Source organism: Sinocyclocheilus grahami, unplaced genomic scaffold (assembly GCF_001515645.1).
Source record: "Sinocyclocheilus grahami isolate Dianchi unplaced genomic scaffold, SAMN03320097.WGS_v1.1 scaffold98.1, whole genome shotgun sequence".
In the NCBI taxonomy this organism is placed as follows: Eukaryota; Metazoa; Chordata; class Actinopteri; order Cypriniformes; family Cyprinidae; genus Sinocyclocheilus; species Sinocyclocheilus grahami.
The window spans coordinates 2,206,101-2,215,545 of NW_015505277.1; the positions used below are offsets into that span (position 1 = coordinate 2,206,101).

The 9,445-nt window shown below is 34.9% G+C and overlaps 1 protein-coding gene across 1 annotated transcript in view; it reads left to right on the forward strand.

Moving 5' to 3' along the window:
- The first annotated feature begins 6,483 nt into the window (after positions 1–6,483).
- Positions 6,484–9,445, forward strand: part of LOC107588039 (type-1 angiotensin II receptor A-like) — a 17,651-nt gene continuing 14,689 nt past the window's right edge. Inside the window, exon 1 of the mRNA XM_016276031.1 lies at positions 6,484–6,610. The gene's annotated coding sequence lies outside the window, so the exon portion shown is untranslated. The remainder of the gene's footprint in view (positions 6,611–9,445) is intronic.

A 9,445-nucleotide genomic window follows, 5' to 3' on the forward strand; every position in this document is an offset into this window, starting at 1 on the left:
AATCAAATGAACTGCATGCATGCATCGAATGCATGGATTATTGCATGAATGAATGCATCAAATGTGTCAAAGAAATTCAAGTATTGCATTGAATGAATGCATGCATCAAATGAATGAATAAATTGTATAAAATTAATGAATGCATTGAATAAATGAATGAATGAATGCATGCATCAAATGCATAGAATTAATGAATGAATTGCATCAAATGAATGCATGCATTGAATGAATGAATGCATGCATCAAATGCATAGAATTAATGAATGAATTGCATCAAATGAATGCATGCATTGAATGAATGAATGCATCAAATACATCAAATGAATTGCATGCATGCATCTAATGTATGAATTAATGCATGAATGGATGGACGTACGAAATAACAAATGAATGGATTAATTAATTAATGAATGATGCCCAGTTGGGCAAAATTTAATGGCACATTGACTTCAAAACTTTCCCAAACTGTGACCAGTTAGTTGAATAGTTAAAATAAGGCTAAGCTTAACTTTTGACCTTACAATGTCACAACATCACACATTTACGGATACTATTGCTTATAAATTTACACCCTAGTAGAGTCCTCCTAGTTTATATAAACATCCCAAACAGAGATGCAACATCCAAACATTTTACTAGTACTAGCAGTAATTTTTGCATTCAGTATGGACAGACAAATAGTTTGTTACTGGAAACGATTACATCAAGCCTAGCTAGGATATGGGCATCCATATACAATTATAGATGAAAGAAATCCTTATTTTCTTGGATTTAGGCTTGCCACAACAAATTACACATAAAATTACACATATTTAGTTATGTTTGTCATGGCACAACATGAACCACAACGCTAAACATAGTGGAATTACATTCTAAATCGTTATATCAATCATTTTTCAGTTCAGTGAACCACATGGATTATCTATAAATATATGCATGAATTATAAAACCTCAACATCCATCATACCAAATGAATATGATTCATTTTAAAAGAGCCAAAATCATAGATAAAGTAGTGGTTAATTATCTTCTCCTTTCCAGTGTCTTTCTCACCATTTCCCCCAATCTCTCTTTCCTGTTTGGGATAATAAATTCATGTTTTGTTTTGTTTTTTGACATTTGGGAGACTGCTTCTGACAAGACATAGTGTTTTAGAAACATTTGCTTTAATCTAGGGTCAGCGATTTCCATAAACTAGAAGACTGGTTTCCGCATATTACACAGACGGTTGTGGAATAGTGACCCTGAAGTGTGTGGATATTTGCTGTAATATCTCTCAAATGTCACTGTTCTTCAACCCACGCTGACTATTAGGAAGGCTACACAAATATAATCACTTTCTTTGAAGATTTGTGGACCTGGGATTTGGTCTCTAATTGCCTTTCATGTTGGTTTATGGATCGTAAAACTTGGCTTGATATGAGCCATCCGAAGATAATGCGTCATAGTAACACGACCCAATAAAACATTCCAGTTACTGTCCGTTACGGATAAAATGTCAGGCATCAGCAGCTATGCTAACAACCTCTTATGAGCCCCCGGTGAAAGTGGCTGTAAATATTTTCAGAACCTTGGTGGCTGGAAAAGGACAGAGAAAAAGATGTGTCCTTTGTCATTAACATAACACATAAAAGTTCAAATGGAAGATTGCCAAACGAGTTATACTGCCACTAAACAGAAAGCTTTCATAATGGTGATAGCATCTAAATGCTTCACATATTCAATGCCAGGAAAACAAAATAGTGTTTCAATGGGAAATTATAAGAAGCACAATCACCCAAGCTTGTACTTGTTTTGCCTGTATCATTTTAATAATTCATTTGCATATGGCACTTTCAATAAATGGAGACTTTAGAAAAAAATATATATTTTCTCTACAATCCAATGAAATAAAATGCTTATTGTTCAACTGTTTTTTTTTTTGTTTTTTTCTAAATGTATGTGAAGTGCTGTTTTATGTAACATATTGATGATCTCATTCAATATATATGTATATAGAGAGAGAGTAATTTTAAAGCATAAACAAATTTAGCAAAATTAGTGTAAAGTGTCAATCAAACAAAGGTGAAAAAAATGGAGTAATCATATCATTTACCTGTTTTGGCAAATATTTAAGCGCCTGCCTTATTGAATCTTAAGCAAACTTGTCCTCATTGTTTAAGCTATTGACCTCATTGCTTGTTTCCTTTTTTCTTATATGCTATCAGTTGAATCCACACCACACACACAAGTTAAGAGAAATACGTTTGCATTCAACTACACTCATGAGGGGATGTGAGAAACGTTTGGGAAGGTGATAAAACCAACCTTCACATCCTCACATAATTTATTTTGGCTGGGTTTAATGCAAAGTGCCAGTCTCCTATAATGCAATTGTTTGTAATATGCAGCTGCTTTTTCTCAATGTTTGCCATTTTCACTGTTGATATACCTAGTTTTTTTGTGAGTTTTTGTGTCTGAAGATACCATATCTTGTGTAATCCACTCTGTTGCTGTGCCTTGGAAAACCACCAGACATTAATGATCTAAGACAATCTTATTTCACAGTTAGTGCCGAAGAAAACAAATACAAGTTTCAAAAAGTAAATAAACCCATCATAAAAAGTCTTATGGATTTGGACCGGCATGAGGGTCAGTATTTGAGGACTGAATTATTATTTTCGGTTGAATTTAACCTTAAGATACCTGGAAAGAGAGCCAACAACTTGCTTTTCTTCGTCTAATCAAGTTATAGTACTTTGGCAATTAACGTCGGATAAAATGTAGTCAACTTACCACTCATATATTAACATTGATGTCAATGTTTTTTTGGTTTTGGTTCTGTTTGGTTACCAACATTCTTCAAACTGTCTTCTTCTGTGTTCAACAGAAGAAAGAAACTCCTACAGGTTTGGAACAAATTGTAAGGACACTATTTTCTTTTTTGGGTGAATTATCCCTTTTAAGATCTCCATAAAACAAACTGTTTCCCCCCCTGGTGGAGCATAATTATTCTAACATTGTTCTAATTATTCAAATTATTCGCTATTCTACCATTACCCAAAGGTATGGAGAACAAACTGCTGTGATTATCCAATTACACTGAACAAAATTATAAACACAACACTTTTGTTTTTGCCCCCATTTTTCATGAGCTGAACTCAAAGATCTAAGACTTTTCTATGTACACAAAAGGCCTATTTCTCTCAAATATTGTTCACAAATCTGTCTAAATCTGTGTTAGTGAGCACTTTTCCTTTGCTGAGATAATCCATCCACCTCACAGGTGTGGCATATCAAGATGCTATTTAGACAGCATGATTATTGCACAGGTGTGCCTTAGGCTGGCCACAATAAAAGGCCACTCTAAAATGTGCAGTTTTACTGTATTGGGTGGTCAAGGGGGGTCCAAAAACCAGTCAGTATCTGGTGTGACCACCATTTTCCTCACGCAGTGAAACACATCTCCTTTGCATAGAGTTGATCAGGTTGTTGGGATCTTTGAGTTCAGCTCATGAAAAATGGGGGCAAAAACAAAAGTGTTGCGTTTATAATTTTGTTCAGTGTATGTTGCACTTTAATTTGGGGACCAATTCTCACTGTTAACTAACTATTAACTATGATTTTTGCTTCAATAAAATCATAATTTGCTGCTTATTAATAGTAAGTTAGTTAAGCTTAGGTATGGGGTAGTATTAAGAAATCTAAAATATGGTCATATAGAATAGGGCATTAAAGGGGACATGAACTGAGAGACCAAAATGTCCTTAATCTTTTGACATATACTGTACTATAATAACATCCTGTAAGTTTCAGAACTCAAAACATTCTTGTTAGTCTAAATACAACTTATATTGAAAGCAGTTTTCCAAAACAGCTTGTGGAATGTACCACTCTATGATGTAATAGTGTAGATAAGCACCGCCCCCACAGAAGATCAACGCCTGCTTTGACATCACTACCTGTTTAGCCCCGCCCACCGATTCGCGTATGTAGTGTAAATAACAAGAGGCGAACACAGGTCTACGCAGAAACCAAGCGAACAAGATGGCTCCGAAGACAACAAGATACTGTGCAGTGCCAAGTTGTGGAAAAATTAAGCATTGCCTTCCTTCTGAGCCCAACGTTAGGAAAGAGTGAATGAACTTTATTTTTAATTAAGTTCCAGTAGGAACTTGGTCCTTTGGTCACTTATTTCTCCATGGGTTTATTTACAAACAAAGCACAATTTGATGCAGTATTTTCAGAAAGATTACAACTAAAAGACGATGCTGTGCCGACTATTGGATCCGACAGTAGTTTCGCAAACACACAAGTGTGAGTAACTGGTTTTATTACATGATCACTATTGTTTTGTCTGATAAACAGATCATTTGATGATGGTCGGGCTAGTTTGTTTGGTGTGTTCCACTCATCGGCTTTTGTCGGGCTCACGTCGGCAGCAGTTTGCCCAATTCAACATGTTGTATCGGCTTCGGGGCCGTCGGGACCGTCTGCGCAAATGAGAGCTCTGATTGGATGTTCAGTTTAGCGAACGAGTCAGTGCCCGAGAATTAAAGCGAAAGGGATGAAAACAAGCACGTACATACAGACAGAAGGCTGTTTAAATGTTATGTGATCTTTCCCAATTATTTTAATACGCGAATGTTTTCATAACAACATGAGCCGCTGAAAATGATTAAAGTTATCAACGTTACTGATATTCAAAATGGTAAGCAAGTGCTGCTTTGTTTACATTTCGCATATCTGCATTTATCTTGTCTATCTTTGTTTCAGTTTCTCCTTTTGAATGACGAATATATACTATAGATAGCTGCTAATATAGACAGTTAATTCCTCTCACGCATGCGCAGAACGCACGTGTTAGTTTGCCGTCGGCTGTAGTCTGTGCGGTGTGTTCGAGCGCAGCTTTTTGGTCCGACGCTGCCGACGTGAGGCGACAACACCGTCGACTTTTGTCGCCTCTAGTTCTTTGAAGTCGGCTTGGTGTGTCCCGGCCTTTAGCCAATCATAGTAGTGGGTGTTTACTTCCAAGTCTACAATCCGCCACACCTTTTCAAACAGAGCATTCTGATGAGGGGGTCAAAAACAGGACAAAAAAATAGCCTAGTATGTCTAAATCATGATGTTTTTTTTAATGTAAAAATCTTTTAACATTATGAGTGGACCTCGGAGAACAGTACAAAATAAAAATAAAGGCAGTTCATGACCCCTTTAATATGTACGTAATAAATACTAATAAACATCCAATATGCTATTAATATGCATGCTAATAAGCAACTAGTTAATAGTGAGAATTGGTCCCTAAACCTAAATGTTACCTTAAAGAGATTTCATGTCATTAATTACTCACCCTCCTGTCGTTCCAAACCCGTAATACTTTTGTTCATCTTCAGAACACAAATGAAGATATTTTTGATGATATCCAAAAGCTTTCTGCCTGGCACTGACACATTCAAGGCCCAGAAAGGTAGTAAGGACATCGTTAAAATATTCCACGTGACATCAGTGGTTCAACTGTAATATTATGAAGCTACAAGAGTACTTTTTTTATGTGCAAAGAAAACAAAAATAATGAAGTTTGGGTTTGGAACAACATGAGAGTGAGTAATGGCAAATCCATTTAATAAAGAAAGCAACTTATGTAATACTTCAGAAGAGTCACACGTCTCCATCAAGACACAAAAGAAACTCCACTGTGTTCAGCAGGACCAAAAATATTTTGAGAATATGGTTCTTAATAAGGTTGTTTTTTAGATTCACTGATCTGAAATCTTAGCACACTGAGCTTACTACCCACACTGATCTTGTAAAAATAAACAGGATTTGAACTGGCATGAAAGAACATCTACCGACTGCAGAATTGGATCAGATGATCTGACCTCATAGGTCAGTCCGTCTAACTCTCACAAACAAGTTCTCCATGTTCTTTCTCATGTCTACACGCAGCCGGCTCCAACCTTCCCAACAGACCTCTGCTTCCCTACTTTGTTTTCTTTTCTTCTCTGTCTCAGATGTCCGATTTGATCATCGAGCATTCTAGTTTGTTTATTTACTTTTTATTTATTTAGTCATTTAGTTTGTACACTCAGTACATCAGTACGTCACTCAATCAGTGACGTAACGGCCACATAGTACAGAGTTTGTACTCGCATGTTTTTTTTTAGGGGAGCAATGGAAAAAAAGTCACATTTGATCTTGAAGGACAGAAGAGGAACAGGAGACAACCAATTTCCTCTTCATCTCCGATGTCTCATGTTGGTGACAGTGCTATTAATAAATCTTTGGGGGAGGCCAATTAGAGATGTCATGATTTGCCTTTGCACGATTCATGGCATGGGAGGACTGCATAAAATAACTGACCGCTGAGCTGCAGATGTGCCACTCAGATGGGAGGAGTGTTAAATCTGAGTGGGTGTATACGGGGAGTGGTGGTCTTAACAAGAAGCTTCAGTGGAAATGCATGAGATGTGAGCCATGTTTTCCTCAGTGGGGGGTGGGCATGCTGTGTGTTTGTACATGCTCATGTGTGTGTCAGTGTCAAGCGCTTTGACTGTTTCTCGTCTTGTTTGAGCAGTTCATGCACTTTGGCTCACACTCTGAAACTGTGATTTCTCATCCACTGCATCAGGTAGGACCAATTCTGGTTTATTTAGAGTTTTGAATGTGTTTATTTGTCATTGGAAGCATGCAACATGTACTAAAAGCTAATCGTGTTTATTGAACATGTTTGAATACGTATTCATTAATTTGAATACTAAACTAAATTCATGAACATGCAGCACATATCTAAAATCCTTATTTAGATGCTTTATTTAGTAGTCATTTGTAAAATCATGCATATTTTAAATGTTAAAGAAAGAATCATTATTATTTTCATTGCATAGTTAAGATTTTGCCATAAATATTAAACATGAAGAGTAATTTAATTAAAACATCTCTTCCCGCTACAGACATGAATATTACTGAATAATAATGCAGTTTATTAAGGAGAAGTGTGCTATTATTTGTGGCTGTTTTTAGCATGGTGGATGATAAAATAGTTGAAAAAAAAATGGGGCTGGACCTTTTGGTCAGTTGGCAACACCTTAAAAACCACCCTGAACATTTTTTTAACATAGAAATTGAAAGAAAAAAAAATACTCTCTCTCGCTCGCTCTCTCTCTCTCTCTCTCTCTCTCTCTCTCTCTCTCTATATATATATATATAAATATATACTAATAGTATATTCATATAAGAAATTATATTGTATACGGGGGTCATTTCATTTAAAATAACCAAGATTGTGTTCACTTTCATGAAAAAAAAACAAAAAAACATGCTGAGTGATTTCTTTGACTTTTGTTCTTGCAGATATGATGGTTACAAAATGATGCTAAAAGCCTGTTATGAGAATCAAAGCACTTTGTTTAATCTGGTGCATTGTTCCCATTATACTGCACATCCAATAAAGTATGGAATGGCTCATTTAAGAAGATGGTCGTTAACATACACATTTACATTGCTATCTAAATGAGGACACACCATAGTCAAGTTTATTGCTATTCCAGTCATGTACATACTGTATAAAGAAGAACAAAATTGATGTTTGTTGCTGGAACAAAATCCATCTGCGGTATACAGCAACTTACAGACAGTGTGATCAAGACTGACTTATTGCTTCACTGTAACAATACACTACATAAATACAAAAAAAAAAAGTATTAATTTTAAAGACCCGTTCATCTGCAACAAAGATACCAGTGGCCTGATACCAGTTTGGATGTGATTTTATACAACAGTTGAGTAAATAAGACGTTGATATTGTGTTATATTTCAAACACAATATGTGTTTTTGCTAAATTTTGTAGAGAACAAATTACCTTTAAAGCCATAACAGAATTGTTGCGTGTCCCGGAGCAACACAGCGGTGCTTAGTTTCTGAATGAATCCACGTTTTGAACGAATCGTGTGAACCAATGATTCAAAGGCCCATTCATAAAGAAAGCCGTTTACTTAATTCCTGAATGAATCAGCCGTTTGAACGAATCTAATGAAGACAGTGCCACGTGCTGGCAGGTTTAGTTTCTTGTTTGCAGAATCATTTCAAAATAATAACAATAAAAACATTAAAGGGATAGTTCACCCAACAAATTTAAATTATGTCATCATTCACTCACCCTCATGTTGTTTCAAACCCTTCTTTTGTGGAACATAGAAGAAGGTATTTTGAAGACAGTTGGTAACAAAGACATTTTAGTTACCAATGACTTTCATAGTATGAACAAACATACTGAGATGTTTCTCAAATTATATTATTTTATGTTCCATAGTTTATGTTTGGCCGTTGTAGCCTAAATGTTTATGTGTAATAAATGTAATGTTGAATCAAATAAAATATTCGCTGGCAGGTTTAGTTTCTTGTTTGCAGAATCATTTCAAAATAATAACAATAAAAACATTAAAGGGATAGTTCACCCAACAAATTTAAATTATGTCATCATTCACTCACCCTCATGTTGTTTCAAACCCTTCTTTTGTGGAACATAGAAGAAGGTATTTTGAAGACAGTTGGTAACAAAGACATTTTAGTTACCAATGACTTTCATAGTATGAACAAACATACTGAGATGTTTCTCAAATTATATTATTTTATGTTCCATAGTTTATGTTTGGCCGTTGTAGCCTAAATGTTTATGTGTAATAAATGTCATGTTGAATCAAATAAAATATTCCGGTAACACTTTCTATGAAGCCCATATTTATACACATTATAAGGGTATTCATAAGGAATGAACAAACATACTGAGATGTTTCTCAAATTATATTATTTTATGTTCCATAGTTTATGTTTGGCCGTTGTAGCCTAAATGTTTATGTGTAATAAATGTAATGTTGAATCAAATAAAATATTCCGGTAACACTTTCTATGAAGCCCATATTTATAACACATTATAAGGGTATACATAAGGCATTATAATGCATTATAAAATACCTTATAATATGTTATATCATCTTATAAATAATCATAACAACAATTATAATACATTATAATGCTTACACATGTGTGGTTATAAGTTTTAAGATTATGATTATTTATAACACACAATGAACACCATATAAAATCTATTTTTACATTTATAATGGACTATAGATATTGACATTGTTTATTTAAGATCTGCACAGTATATTACTACATCTTGTAAGTGGTTAGGTGTGGAGTGTTATTTGAGTGTTCCATGTGAGGCTAATATTTAATTTTGATGTTAGCTAGTTAATAATTTCAACTGAAAAAAACGCAATGTTTATATGTTAGGTTACATTTTATTTTGATGGTCCTCCTAGTCTATTAACTATAAAACTACATGTCAACTAACCCTCATTAGAGTATTAGTAGGCTTAGGTTAAGGTTAGGGTTGGTAGAATGTTGACGTACTTGCAAAGTTACTTATAGTCAGTTTGTCTGTTGGGGAACCGTCAAAATAAT